Here is a 15,543-nt window from a genome sequence, read left to right on the forward strand (position 1 = left end):
AAATGTGCACTCCCAACTTTTCTCTTTACACAGTTTCTCTGGTCTGTTACCTTAGCTACATCAGGAACAATGGCAAAGAGGTGTGTGTTCTACAAGACCCAAGCCACCAACCACTCTAGAGCCAGCTCACTTTTCTGACACCTCCTGAGAGAAAACTGGATTGAAATCTGTGTGCCTCTCTCCGGAGTGGAATCTTTAGCCAGAAGGCTGGCTATAAATAGATTCGTGAAAAGATCAGTGAAATCAGTCACTCTCAGCCTTCTGTGCAGTGGATGAATCAGGAAGATCAATTTTTTTCTCACCATATTTGTTGAAAGACATACATAGGACTTAATTCCACCCCCTCCTCTATGAGCTTAGAGAAAGCCCAGCCCAGCAAGTTTGCCTAGGAAAAGTGAAACTTTATTTTGCACTTTCATATGGTTTAGTCAGGAACTCCAAACTCAGAATTGGCAAGGTGTGGGAGACACGGGATAGAGAAAGCAGTGAGCAGGCAGTCAGAAAAACCCTATCATTCACACACCCAATCACCATAAGCATGAAGCTCTCCCATTTATACTGTGTGCATAGAACTGATGTGTGTCAGAAATGCAGTCAGGGCTGTGATCAAACCATTCTCATCTTTTCTGTGTTTAAATAGACTAAGGTAAATAGTTCTCAACAGGAAGAATGGAGTTTGGAGAGAAGAGAATGTCCTGTGTCACCACCATACAATCATGTTAAACAACAGCGACAAACCTGGAAGACATGGGGCTTATTGAAGTAATCTCACCAGAGACTCATGAGGGATCTACTCAACACTGAGTTCAGAGAAGCTGACAGTAGACTGGTGGCTGCCATTGCCAAGGGAATGTGGGAAATGAGGAGATACTGACTAAAGCTTCAAAGTCTTATCTTTATAGGATTAATGCATCCAGAGTGCAACTGTGCACTATAGTGAAGAGTGTGGTTATTAATGCTCAGTTTCACACTTATTGAGAGTAGATCGTAAACCTTACTATGTCAAAAAATGGCAACCATATGAGGGCATGGGTAGGTTTGTACGATTCTGCTAATCACTTGCTGTATACACATATCTGATTCATTTGTTGCCCACCTCAATTCTCAGGTATGCCTCGGTTGGACAAATTTGACCACTAAAGCAAATAAGCAGACACAAGACTAAAGTGTCCCTACCCCCACCCCAGCTTTTGGAAACCACATGTCCCTGCCACTATGTAACAGAGACAAATTACAGTTTACTTTAGAAACATCACCCTGTTAAATGTATATGGGGAATAGATAGCACATTGATTGAATGCATAGAAATTGTTAGTATATCCTCATATTATTAAGAATTTTTGGTATTTCTTTGAAAAAGTCACTGGAAGTTTTGCTAGAATTGCACTGACTCTTTAGTCATTTGGAGTAGTAGGGGCATTCTAACAATATTTATGATTTAAATCCTCAAGCACATGATAAATTATTTGTGTTGTTTTTAATCCTTACAACAATATTCTTTAGTTTTCAGCGTACAGATCTTTCATTTCTTCAGCTAAATTAATTCTCAATATTTTCTGGTAGCTACTATAAGTCACAGTGTCATCTCAGTTCCTTTTTCAGAGAGCTTATTATCAGAATATGGACACTCAAGCCAATATTAAAGTTAAGGAAGGCATTTATCTATCTTACAATAACAAAGAATGGGTAAGCATTATTTTCCTCTTCTCCAATTAAAAAAAGGATCACAGCAATTGCCACCATAATCTAATGAGTCTCCACTTAGTGCAATGTGTAAAAACTTAATTTCCTCTATAACCTGACATCAAAAATACCATGTGTGAATTCAATTATAAACACCACCTCCTCCCCAATACAGAGCAGGTGACTGATGCTGCAGCACTCACCAGTGTGCTATTTTTCAGACACCCTACTGTCACTTAATTCAAATTAGAATTACACTGTCCGGACTATTATCACATCCCACCGCTTTACTCTCCATTCAACATTTTCATAGTGTAAACTGTAAAGGCAAAATAACGGTGATGATTTTCAAAGTCAAAGTTAACTAGTTGATTAAACTGTATGCAATTTGCAAAGCCTTTAAACATAAAAAAATCATTTAACCCTCAGAGATATCTGTGGTGGGTAGGAATCTCAGCTCTGTTTCATTATAAACTGTATTTTAGAAAAGAAAACCCAATTTGACAGGGGGTCATATCATAGTTATCCTGAAATCCATTTGTTTCTGTGATTTTATTGCATTTCAAATTATCAGAAGCAATCCTGGCCACATATAGGAATCAACCGACCTAATTCAAGTGACAGACCAAGGACCCAACTCAAGACAAGGTGACTGCTATGGTTCTATAACAGAGTCCCACAGTGATGCATACTCCAGGCATGCAATCTCGGTTTAAGTTAACTTTTACAAAAGCATACTGTCCAGATGAATAAACTTCTCATGATCTCTGAATTAACTAGGCTCTTCAGAACTGCAAGAAGATTTCCAGCATAGGCCCCTTCAGCTACATACTAAATTAAGCTAGTCCAAACTATCAAGATGTAAATTTTAAAACCAAATTCTCCTTAGAAAAACAGTTTTCAAATAAGTGCATGTGAAAAGTTATTAGGTTACATGGGATTAATTTACTGCTGTTCAGGGACAGACAATGCCTACTGATACCACATGTATGTATGATCCTTGCTACAAGGTTAAGAGCAAAGAATAAGAACGTACTCTGCTAGAGCAACTCTGACATTCTGATTCTCATTAAACTCCAAGCAACCTCAAAAGTTTCTTCGAAATCCCAAACTAATTATAATTTGAACCAATACCACATCAGCATGTATTGTATAATCACACAATGATAAGCACACATTAATATGACGCATCAGAAGCATAAATAGCAACCAGACAACAAACAAAAATAAGAATCAGATTCACTGCCCAGATCCAGACCTTACACAAATCATTTGACTCATAAACTGAAAAATTCATTCATAAAGTAAAACAAAGTGTAGTCAGAATATGAAGAGTTCATAATAAAATGCCTCTAGAATTCAAACCTAAAGTATTAAAATTTTATATGTAATAAATATTACTTTATTACATTGCCTTATTTTTAATTAGTTAGTTTGCGTGTTTTTGTGTGTATGTGCATGTGCACATGTGTGCATGTGCATATGTGTGCATGTGTATGTGTAGTGTGCATGCATAGCAAGCATGTGCATGCCAAAGCATGCATGTGGTGGTCATGGGACAACTTTATAGACTAGGTTCTCTCTTCCTACCTTTGTTAGAGTTGTGAGGCTCGAACTTGGGACTCCTAACTGGCATGGCAAGCACTGTTATCTATGTGCTATCTCACAGGCCCACGCATCTCTCTTGTTTTGAGAGGATGCTGGCAACCATGGCATGCCTTACCATTAAATTTTATAAATTCACAAACTGCGTTCCTTTGAATTATGTTGTCTATCTCTATCCATACATATACTGTTTTGTTGGCACTGGTAGAAAGATTGTTTTTAAAAAAGAAATAATACAACATTTACAGAATCAAAATGGGATTTTGCTATTAGATCATTAAAATCTTATTAATATTTCCCAATAAATAGGCATAATGGATAGAGAACTACAACATAATCTCGCATGCATACAATGTGAAGGTTATGGATTTGCAACTGGATTACACAAGCAGATTCTAAGAAAATCTTTGCTGAGTAGCCGAAGAGAAAGCACAGCATGTCCGACCAATTATGCAGAGGTGAGATGCTGAAAGGCACAATTTCATCTTCCTCTTAATAGGCCAGTTTGACCTAAGACATCAATTTGGAGAGTTTATTCTTCTATATTTCTTCCTTAATTACAATAATCAAATTATTTCAGAGTAACAAGACACCAAAGTCTCACTTATCACGATTAGCCACCCTATCCAAATTAAACTTCATTTTTCTGTCATGATTATTTTCACTTTAAGAAAGCAAACAGCATTATAAAGCACCGAATGACATTACCAAATGACAAGAAATGCATTATAATCAGCTTCTTGATCCAGACTTTTTGAAACTAAAAAATCTGTCAGTTTCTGCCCCCGATTCCCCCTGCAAACTTTTCTGGCTCTGCTGGGTTTCTCAGTCAGAGGAATCATAAAGCTACAAATGAAAAATCAGACAGGAGTAAGCTGTGTTTTCTCAGCAGTTCAGTAAGAACTCTGGAAATTTGTCCATACCCTGAAATAAATCACGCCAAACCTATTGCATTGGCCCAGTCTACAGAGCTGAACTCTGCCTTCAGTCTCCAGCCAAGCCCTCTACCTGCATACCAACCAGTGGGTCGAGACCTTAAGGTTCTGTCAGGTTCATGCCAGCTAGTTTGCTTCATTGTCCTTTCTGAATGTCTGAATCCCGCTAAGCTCTCAGAATGCTGGGTCTACAAAAGGAAGGCCAGATGCACTCTGAGACAAAGGGACTAACGAGCTGTTCCGAAACCATATACCACCATATGCCCACTGTTGCTCTTATCTTAACTCTAACCATCATATTATCTTCTTAAGTGTTCCCACCAGTGTGAGGTTTGCTAAATTAAATTCATTATTTAAATGTTGGAACTACCTACTATCTAAACGGAACTCTTCATTCGCCTTGCTAGAAGCTATCTAATCTCTAGCACTGCCTGATCTAGTCCCAGAATCTTTGCTATATTTCTCCACTCTATGACAGGGTTCTGGACACAATGGAAGGGAAAGTTTATTTTGGTGCATGACTTTATGTGATATACATCATCATAGCAGCAGGCAGCTGCATGGCAGTGAGGGTGTGGTTAAGACTCTTCACTACCTACAACTCCATGGAACAGAAAGCAGAGACAGGACAGGAAGTACTGTCTCTTCCCCTCGGACAATCTCAACTTTCCTGATGCTGCAACTTTTTAACACAGTTCCTCATGTTGTGGTGGCCCCTAAACATAAAATTATTTTTGTTGCAACTTCATAACTGTAATCCTGTTACCATTATGGATTGTAATGTAAATATCTGTTTTGCAGGATATCTGATATGTGACCGCTTTGAAAAGGTCATTTGACTCCCAAAGAGGTCCTAACCCACAGGTTGAGAATCACTGCTAGCCAGACACCCTCAACTTTCCAAAGGTTTCACAAATTCCCAGAATAGTGACAGCAATTTAAGTGTCCAAACGAATGAGCCTGTGGGATAATAATTTCTATTACAAATATAACACCCACCAAGTCTGGACTAGTACCAATTGGGCCAGATCTCCCCCACCACACACACACATACAAGAAACCATTTTTAGACTAAACATCACCTTGGGTTTTCTGTCAACTTCACTGATTCAAAAAACCTTTGCTCAACACTTACTATGTGCAAAATATATGCTACCTAGTTTCTCATTGAGAATTTTGCAAATAAAGCTCAGTAGTATTTCAAAACCATGAACTGCCTGGCAGTGACCTCCAGTAGAAACAGCTATCCTCCTCTCTCTAAGAGTAAAACCACACACTTTTGTGGGCATGTGTCTCCTACTTAGAAACTGAACTATTCCCTATATTCCTTTGCAGCTCAAGTGCCCAGGTGTAATTCTGTCCAACCAACTGTGTGTAAGGGGATGGATGCTACAATCCTCTTTCATGATCTAAAGGGAGGCTGACCACACTCTTCTTCCTTTCCATTCGTGATACGGTGAAAAGATTCAACTTAAATAAAGATAGGCATTTGAAGTAGAATATTGACCAAAACTTTGATCATAGGACAATCTCAGGTGGAAGAACTGTCATCATCCCAGGGCTATCTGTTGATCTGGATTGCTGCATGAGAGATAAATAAATTTCTTCCTTGTGTAAGCAACGTATTTTGTAAAAGAGCTTAGACTATTCCCTACATCATCCATCTCCCCAAGTGCATTATTCACTAGGGCATTCCACTGGCGCATCATTGGTTAATGATCAGCAAATTTTGTTAATAAGGTCAAAGAGTAAATATTTTTAGGTCTTGCAGACTATGAACATATTTGCATAACTCTTTTTAAAAGTTTTACAAAAGTAGGACCCCAATTTTAACAATGTTATACCCCATCATTAACTAACCCCTTTGGAGCAGTAAGTATAATTTCCCATTTATAAGATAGTATATTTTGTATCTTTAGTTGCTTACATTTGTTTAGGAAGGAAACCTAAACCACCGGCTAGGAGGCTTCATTTGAGGATTGCTAGATGAACAAGCAGGAAAGTAACGGAGTGACACTGCCTAGTGACATGTTTCTATCATTGATCTTGATAGGCATGTGTGATGGTTAAAACTGATTATCAGCTTAACAAGAATAGAATCATCCAGGCGACAGATCTCTAAGCATGTCTGTGAGGAGCGGATAAACTGGGCTAGCTAAGAGGGGAAGAGTCATCCCCATGAGTGTGGCACTGCTAATGCGCACATGCTGGGGTCTGACCTAATACAAAAAGGGTGGGTGAGCATAACATGGGCATTTTCCCTCAGTTCCTGGAAAGAAGCAGCTCCCATCAGCCCCTTGTTCCTGCTGCAGCACCCCTTCCCCACCGTGGCCTGTATCCCTTGAACTGTGAGCCAAAGCAAGACCTCCCTCTCTTAAGTTGCTTTTATGATCCCCAAGGCATTACAAAGAAGGGGCTATGGCTGTGATGAACCTGAACTTGTGTTTCTTACTACTATGAAACTGGTTTGATGGGGGAGTTTCAAACTTCAGCCTAGAAAATCTCTAGACTGCTGTAGTTGAAGATTAATGTGTTAGCCTGCTGAAAGATCCGAAGACCAAAATGCTAGGAGAAATGTGGAAACTGGATGCCTGGCTCATGAGGTTTTAGAAGGGAACAAGAAAAAAATCTATTAAGAAATTGACTACAGACTATTCATGAAATATTCAGCAAAAGACTGTCTATGGCCCCGAGTACTTTAGTTTGGCTGAATTCTAGAGCAAAAGGCTAATTTTCTCAGTGAATGAAATCTCAAGCAGGATCTCATTTCAGTACTGTAACAGTTACCGCTCCTGACCTCATCCGTGTCTGCAGTGAGAGAAAGCAAAAAGGAAAACAGACAGATATAAAAATTGCACAGTTTAGTGAAGAAGGGTTTACGTTTAAAGTTACTGACAAGGCCGTTCGAAAGCAGCTATGATGATGAACAGAGATTTTGAACTATTTGGAGCTGACAAGGCAAGAGATTATGGCACCATTAAAGGGAAGCCTACCACTCTGCGTGAAACAATACCAAAGGCCATTTGCGGGCAAGACCCTAACTACTGGGGGCTATAATAAGGAAACTGCTAATTTATTTGGTGAGGAAGCATAAACTGAGAATTTCAGCTAAGGCTCTCTTTGCTTCATAATGGTCACCCAGAGAAGAGTTTTCCCAGAGTCAGCCTTGAAGAAACACAGACTCATGGGACTGTGATTCAAGGGGGCAGGCTTCCCAGTAAGCTGAGAGCAGACCTTGACATCAGTTTTCTTATGGTTCTAGTTTTTAGGTACAAATTCGCAAGACTGAGGGAACTGTGGAATCTGGTGCCAAGGTTGAAGAAAAGCAATTAGGGGAGCAGTGTACTGGATTCTTTGAGGAGATCTTAGGAGGCCAATGCTTGAAGCTGTAAAGGTGAAGTTTACGTTGCAATGGAGACCCCAGAAAGTTGAAGATTCCGGGATCACGGAAGTACAAGCATGAGGTGGAGTCAGGAAAACAAAGTGGGGGTGGCTAAAAGGGAGGCACACTTTTGTGTTTGGTTTACTGGGCCTCTAGGAGTGTAGCCTAGAATCAGATTCCAGGGAAAGAGAAGATTGGAGAGTTGTGTGCTGATTGTTTTGCACATCATGCAGGCACCAGAAGAGGACACCAAGCACATCAGAGCCTCTTTATGGGACAACCATGAAGAACACTGGCCAAATAAAGACACTTTACAGTGGCTATATCTTTGGAAAATACACATAGTCACACATCTTTTGTGAAAGAATACACGGACTAATGAGTGGTTCTAATATTGATTCACAAGCTATATCTACTGGAGTCCAGTTCTGGATCAGGGCAGGGTCTGAGGATGGCTATATGCAAGAGCGGTGATGGAGAAATCAGACACAGAACACCTCTGAGTTTCACTTTACAAGAGATTGATAAATAGGAAGCACTTCTTGGTATGGCTTTTCCTATTCCGACAACCTGCATCTCTTACAGGCTTCATTTCGTTTTGTCATATACTTTAATCATTGATTACAAATTCTTTTCAAGATACACACGTTTTTTTAAAAGTTTCTAGAATCTTTTGTGATTACAAAAGCATATTCAAATTTGGTAAGAACTAAAACCTATTAAGTGGTGTTAGTAAACATAAAACATAGGATCTGGAATAAAAATCATCAAAGAAGGAAACTCTTAGGGAAATTTTAGAAGCTGACAAACTATAACTGAATCATTAGGTTTTTGTGTTCTGCCCCAGAAACATGGAACTAGCGTAAACAAGGAAAAGGTTCTTGTTTGTAAATTTAATGACAAGAGGAGCACTATGATAAAATCAATTCTTTTAACTCAATATCCTTTTCCTTGAATTTGGTATCATAAACCTTTGCAGTACAGAAAAACAGCATGTCTCTGTTTAAGTCTAAGTTAATAGATGAGAAGTCACTCCTCCCCCCCTTTATATCAAGCTTCTTCTGCATTATTTTATTGATCGACTATAATGAATGTCTGATCTTTCTATGGAAACCTATCTCCTCAGTCCCTTGTTCAAATTCTTTCTTTTATATCTGACATAGGACCACCACCCTCTCCCTTGACCTCTGAACTCACTCTCCTCTTTATTGCTGCTACAGTCATACAAGTCCTGATCCGACAAGTCTGCTCAGGAAGCCAGGGAGTTCACTGAGCCAAATATTTCTCTTTGTGTCTCTGTCATAAACTCCTGTTTCAATATGGTCTCTATTATTATTACAATCCTGCAGAGTAAAAGAACATTAAGATTCCTAAAACTGTTTACTTTGCCTTCAGAACGTACCAAGTCTTGTCATTAATTTTATAAACAAGAACCTTTTCCTTGTTCACACTAGTTCCATGTTTCTGGGGCAGAACACAAAAACCTAATGATTCAGTTATAGTTTGTCAGCTTCTAAAATTTCCTTAAGAGTTTCGTTCTTTGATGATTTTTATTCCAGATCCTATGTTTTATGTTTACTAACACCACTTAATAGTAAGTTCCATAGAAGACTCAGTTTCTTGTACAGTTAATTCTCCCAGGGAATTACCATAAGTTTTCTTTTTATTAACATTAGTTTTTATAAGAATTGTTACATAGTATCAGTCCTAACCTTTGGTGAGGGGCCCTTAACAGCACTGAGTTCAAACATTAAACTTGTCAAAGACAGAAGCAAGAGTTGTGCAGCAACTTCCAATAAGGGCAGGAAAGGGTCAATCCAAGTCGTCTGGGCACTGTGATCTTTGTCAAGCAGTGCCTTCAAGACATTACCATATATCTACCTGTTTTGATGGATTGTTGGGGCTTAAATGGGAGTATGTTTGGAAAATTAGTAATAAATATACTTGAGGAAAGACCCATGGACAGATCTCTCCTAAAAGGCAAGATATGATACTGGTGTCTCCTGTAATGTTCATCAAAAGATACTTCAGTAAAAGAGAAGTGTTTTTTACAAGGCTATGTATGCTTTTAACTGGCATCTGTGATACAATGCTGTTTCTTCTCTATCCAGGATTCATGGATCCAGAAGTGAAAGGCTGGAAATGGGAACAATACTGGTCACCATTAACCCTAGTGGCCCACTAGGAAAGTTTTCCTTTCTGTTCCCATGACCTTGTACTCTGCTGACTTACAAATTTTAGTTTCAAAGGGAGGAATGTATCTTCCAGAAAGCACAACACTCACTCCATCCAACAGGAAGTTAAGATTTTCTTCTGGCCACATTGAGCTGCTGATACCTTTGAGTTAATGGGATAAGAAATAACAGGTCTAGGATATGCGACTAATCCAGATCATTAGGAGGAAAAGACTGCTTCTCCAGTCTGGGGTACAGGAGATCCTTTATGGTGTCTCTTGGTTGTTACAGAATATTCCTTTATACTGTTTGAAGATGTGTCACTGTGGCTGGTTTAATAAGGAGATGATTGGCCAATAGCTAGACAGTAAGAGGCTAGGTGGGACTTTTGGGGACAGAAAGGACTCTGGGAAAAAGAAGGTGGAGTCTCCAGGCAGACAGGTAGGAAGCAGCATGAGCAGTATGAAGAGGTGAGGTAAAAAGTCCCACGGCAGAATGTAGATTAAAATAAATGGGTTAATGTAAGCTAGTGGAACAAGCCTAAGCTAATACTGAGCTTTCATAATTAATAATAAGTCTACATGTGGTTCTTTGGAAACTGGCAGTACAGAGAAAGACTTGTTACACTGGGCATTGCCATACCCTGTCATTATGATCAAGAACCCAATCCAGTCAGGATGATAAATGGCCAGGCCCTCAGAAATAAAGGAATGGATCATCCCTTCAGGTAAAGAGCCAAGACCCACGGAAGTGCTTGCTGAGGGAGGAGGAAATACAGAATGGGAATAGAGAAATGTGATTCAGATACCAGTCAAGGACATGACATTTACAGCAATAAGGACTGTAATTGACATTAGTGTTTCTGTCCTATTTTAAGAATGTATTTGTGTATAAAATTTGCAATTATTTGTGGTTTCTTTCATATCATGTGATGACTTAACAATTGAGACAATATCAATGGAAATATTGTGTTGGAAATATACATTGTTATATTTAAGTTATAGGACACTAAAAGACTTTGCTTCTCAAGGGACTTTGATACCCAAAACTCTCTGGAGTGTGGAAGGTTATATGCTGATCACTGGAGTTATGAGATCTGTTATTTTCCTTGCTGGAATTTGGTTTGGTTTTGATGTATTCTTTGTCCTGACCCTGTCCTTCCCTTTTGGAAGAAGAGCACTATCTCTGCTATAAGTATGGGGGTTCACCATAGTAGCTAAACTTTAAGATATTTTGAAGTTTTAAAGACTTCACATTATTAAATAAACATGAGACTCTAGGACCAAGGAGTGGAAGGTTATGATTTTCAAGAGATGTTTTTGTGTATCAAGCTGACAGTAGGTAGAATGTTAAGGTTAGCTTTATCAACTTGACCCAACTGAGAATCACGTGGGAAGAGGGCTGCAGTGACTGTCTACATGGGTTGGTCTGTGGGCACATCTGCGGTGCCCAGTTTCATATCTTCACTGTGATAAAATAAGGACAAAAGCCAGCTTGGGGAGGAAAGGGCTTATTTGATGTATATGTCCAGATCACAATTAATCCTTGAGGGATGCCGAAGCTGATCAGGAAGCACTGAGGAAAGCTGCTTACTGGCTTGCTTTCCATGACTCGTTCAGGCTGCCTTCTCACACGACTCAGGGCCATCAGCCCAGGGATCTTACTACCTGTAATGGACTGGACCCTTACACTTCCATGATTCATCCAGAAAATGCTCCCACAGACATGCTCAGGAGCCAATCTAACGGAGGCAATTCCTCAGCTGAGGTTCTATCTCCTCCAGTGTCCCCACTTTGGGCCAAGATACCAAAGCTAACCATCCTGGTATAGGGTTGCCTTCAATTTGATGTGGGAAACACACCCTCACTGTGGGCAGCACCTTTTGATGGTGGCCCAGATAAAGGGGCTTGGAAGAAGGAAAGTTTTCCTCTCTGCTCCCTTGGCCCTCACTCTCCCTGTTGAGTTCATCTGGCCTGTTGCTGTTGTTGCTGATTCCTTTACTGATATTAGGACCAGACCCTTGGGGTTTCCAGTATGGACTGAAGATGAGCAACTCTCCAGGATTCTCTCGGGCCATCAGGCCAGATTCTTACTGCAGAAGTACGCAACCCACAAACTGAGCAAATACTTGGTTCTCAGCCTCTCTGTTGTCAAACAGGCCTTGTCAGACCATGACCCTACTTTATAAGGCAGTCTAATAAATCCTAAATCATCTTTTAATATATATTCTTTCTATCAGTTTTAGACCATGTAGAGAATGCTTACAAATACAACATGTAATGCATGCAAAAATTCACTATACTGTTTTACACACACATTCACACACATGCTTGAATGCATACATACATGCATGCACATAGACCTAACCACTCCATTCTTTGCCCTTGAGGATAATAATGGGTGAGACTGCATAGAAAACCTAAACTAACTAATAGAACTTGGTCTTATGTAAGGTAAGCATGTTTCTAGAAGAGATGAACAAGAGAGAAAGTAGAAAACCCATCCTCAAGTGGTTAGTGTGATTTGAGTATTATCTTAGAAACCTATAAACTCACAGAAAAGGCAACGACTCCTAACTAAATGACCAGACTCACCTTCCAGAACTCAGAGTGAGCACTGAGCTCCGGCTCCCTTTGCTCTGCTGGTGCTGGGACAGTTGTAAGCTGACCTGCTCAGAACGCGCAGAACATTCTGACCTGCTCAGAATGCGCAGAACATTCTGACCTGCTCAGAACGCGCAGAACCTTCAGCAAACATTGCTTTTCTGTCCCTCTCTCTCTCTGTGAGTTTTGCTTTCTATGATTGGAGTTTTAAAACTTTTTCTTATTTATTTGTTTGCCTTGGTTTTTTGATTGTTTGTTTTTCAAGACAGGGTTTCTCTGTGTGGCTTGGGAGCCTGTCCTGGAACTCACTCTGTAGATGAAGCAGACGTCGAGCTCACATAGACTCGCCTGCCTCTGACGCAGCCACTCAAGGTTCTACAAAGAGACTACAGAAAATATCTTTACTACATTTTATACTCCTAAAAACAGAAAATGACTGTGAATTACGATAATCCTGGAATTATACTGTAATTGGTATTTTTTTTTTCGAGACAGGATTTCTCTGTAGCTTTGGAGCCTGTTCTGGAACTAGCTCTTGTAAACCAGGCTGGCCTCGAACTCACAGAGATCTGCCTGCCTCTGCCTCCCAAGTGTGTAATTGGTATTTAACTTCTGCTATCCCCTATTCTTGACAGTTTTCTTCCTTCTGAATGGGCCACGGGTGTGACAGCTTCCTGTGCTCTGTCACTGTTTCTCATGCAGTTCTGTGCTCTGACCTGTCTTTCTAGTTCATGTCCATTTGCTTTACGTCAGTTTTCCATCCTCAGAAAGACTGGCTTTAATCTTCTTGAGGTGAGAAATATATACTACACCTTCTCCTACCAGGATAAATGCCAGTGCTTATAACCCAGGACAGAAGAAAAGATCCAATAGCTTCAAGTTAATTTTTCTTTCCAAGCTTTAGTTGATAAGACAGCATGCGTACCTTCGCTAGATGAGAATAAGTCACTCCCCTCTCTCCAAATTCTCCACTGGACCAAGGTTAACAGCTATGGTTGCATGCATAGCTTCAGGCAATACCCACAATCTCGAAGGAAAGTATAATTTATCCCACACAAAGGTTTACAGAGAAGCCCTGGGAGGCATAACCCATGCTAATTTCTAGGCTCGACTATCTCATTAGTCCAGGCCAGGAAAATTGTTAGGATGTAAAATTCTTTTGAAACATTAATATCTGAGTTGCAATTAAAGCGTGCTGCTTTCTGCTATCCTAGCGTTTCAGATCTGAACCCTATAACAAGTTGCAAACTTCCTCGTCTTTGGTTCAGGTTCCTCTTATGCAGAGTCTTTCCCTCCCAGGGTCTGGAAGATGAAGTGGACAGTACTGCTTCACTGCTAACTGCTGATTTAGTTCTGCATTGCACACATAGTATGAACAATTTAATCTCCGTTTTTAAATTAGGCTCTTGGCCCACATATCATTACTCTTATTAATACCCAACAATTTATTCACATCTTCCCTTACTTCCATGACGTCCCTCTGTTATCTGTATGATCTCACATTCGCTCTTTAGACACAGACATTAGCATTGCTTTCATTCTGATTGCATGTGCACACTGAGGGACGATTCATATATGTTCTTATAAACAAAACTTAGGCTGTGGTCAACCTTCATTGATAAATGTGGCTGAATAAATGTACCATTAGTAGATCAGATTTTAGAACCTTGGTCTGCATTGTTACTTGCTGCAACATTAGTTGCAGGCCCTCGGAAGAACCAGCCAGCTATAGCATGCTACAGCTAATCTAAATCCAGAATATTCTGGTTTAAGGTGTCGCATAGTCTGAACTCTAAAGTACTTGGCACCTTGGTAGATAGAAAAGACATTTAGAAAGGTGGGGTTCCCAACTGAGCTGTCGGGTACTTAAGGAAAAGTTCGATATCTAATAGCCAGGGAGGTGAAGGGGAATTCAGGCTTACTGCAGTTGGGAAGCCGGGGCAGAAGCAACAGTGTGTGCAAGGCAGGGAGGTACAAAGAAAGACGGCATGTTCACAGGCCTACAGCTCCTCAGATTGCTTGAGCATACGCTATGTGGGAAGGATGGAGTGGGGGAGTGGAAGGAGTCTAGACAGGTGGTTAGGAATAGATCACAGTTCTGAGAGCAGCCTTTGCAGAGACACCGTGTTACATAGGGAGCTGCAGGGCTGAAAGGAAATTAAAACAGAAACTCAGTCACGTGAGCTGGGCAAACAGAATAGAACATAAGGAGTAGCTATGACTCAGCCGGCATGTGGCACCACGGGGCTTTTCTTAGGAAACCAGACATCAGTAACTCAGTGAATTACAATCAGTTCTGTTACTAGGGACCCAATCCTCTGTGTTCCCTGTCCTGGTCAGAAGTGGCTCAGGGATTGGGAATTGTTGGCTTAGGAAGAAGTACCCAAGAACCTGCTGACACAAGCCACCAAATACAGCTTAGCATGCAGGGGAAACATTATCAAGCTGCCCACTGAAGACCAAAAGAACACCTTCTCTTTAAAAGCACCCTTATGAAAGACGACACTTCTGCCCCAAGTCCCATTAATTTCTAAGAGCAACAGCGAAACCTGACATTCTCCCAACAGATCTTTAGGAATAAAAGGGGTGTTACTCGGAGTTTCTATTGCTTCAATGGAACACCATGACTAAAAGGCAAGCTGGGGTGCGGGAGAGTTTATTCAGCTTGCACTTCCACATTGCTGTTCACAGCCTAAGGAAGTCAGGACAGGAACTCAAACAGGGCAGGAACCTAGAGGCAGGAGTTGATGCAGAGACCATTGAGGGTGCTGATTACTGGCTGGTGTCCCATGGCTTGCTCAGCCTGTTTTCTTATAGAACCCAGGACCACCTACCCAGGGATGACACCACCCACAATGGGCTGGGCCCTGCCTCCTCCTTTGATCACTAATTGAGAAAATGCCTTAAAGCTGGATCTCATGGAGGTGTTTCCTTAGCTGAGGCTCCTTCCTCTCTACACTCTAGCTTGTGTGAGCTTGACACACAAGCCAATCAGTACCAGAAGACTCAGAAGTCCTGGAGGATGAGGAAAAACTAGGGTGTCCGTGGCAGTGGAGTACAATAGCAAAATCTGGGACTTGAACGGGGGCATGACCAAAGCTATACACAAGACCGCCCCAAATTCAAAGCATGCTTGGAGATGCTAGTGGTACTCACATGGG

General features: G+C 40.6%; 1 protein-coding gene across 1 annotated transcript in view; it reads right to left on the minus strand.

The window, feature by feature from the left end:
* Positions 1 to 15,543, minus strand: part of Nell2 (neural EGFL like 2) — a 304,209-nt gene that overhangs the window by 249,015 nt on the left and 39,651 nt on the right.

The sequence above is a fragment of the Arvicola amphibius genome, chromosome 9, assembly GCF_903992535.2.
Source record: "Arvicola amphibius chromosome 9, mArvAmp1.2, whole genome shotgun sequence".
Lineage (NCBI taxonomy): Eukaryota > Metazoa > Chordata > Mammalia > Rodentia > Cricetidae > Arvicola > Arvicola amphibius.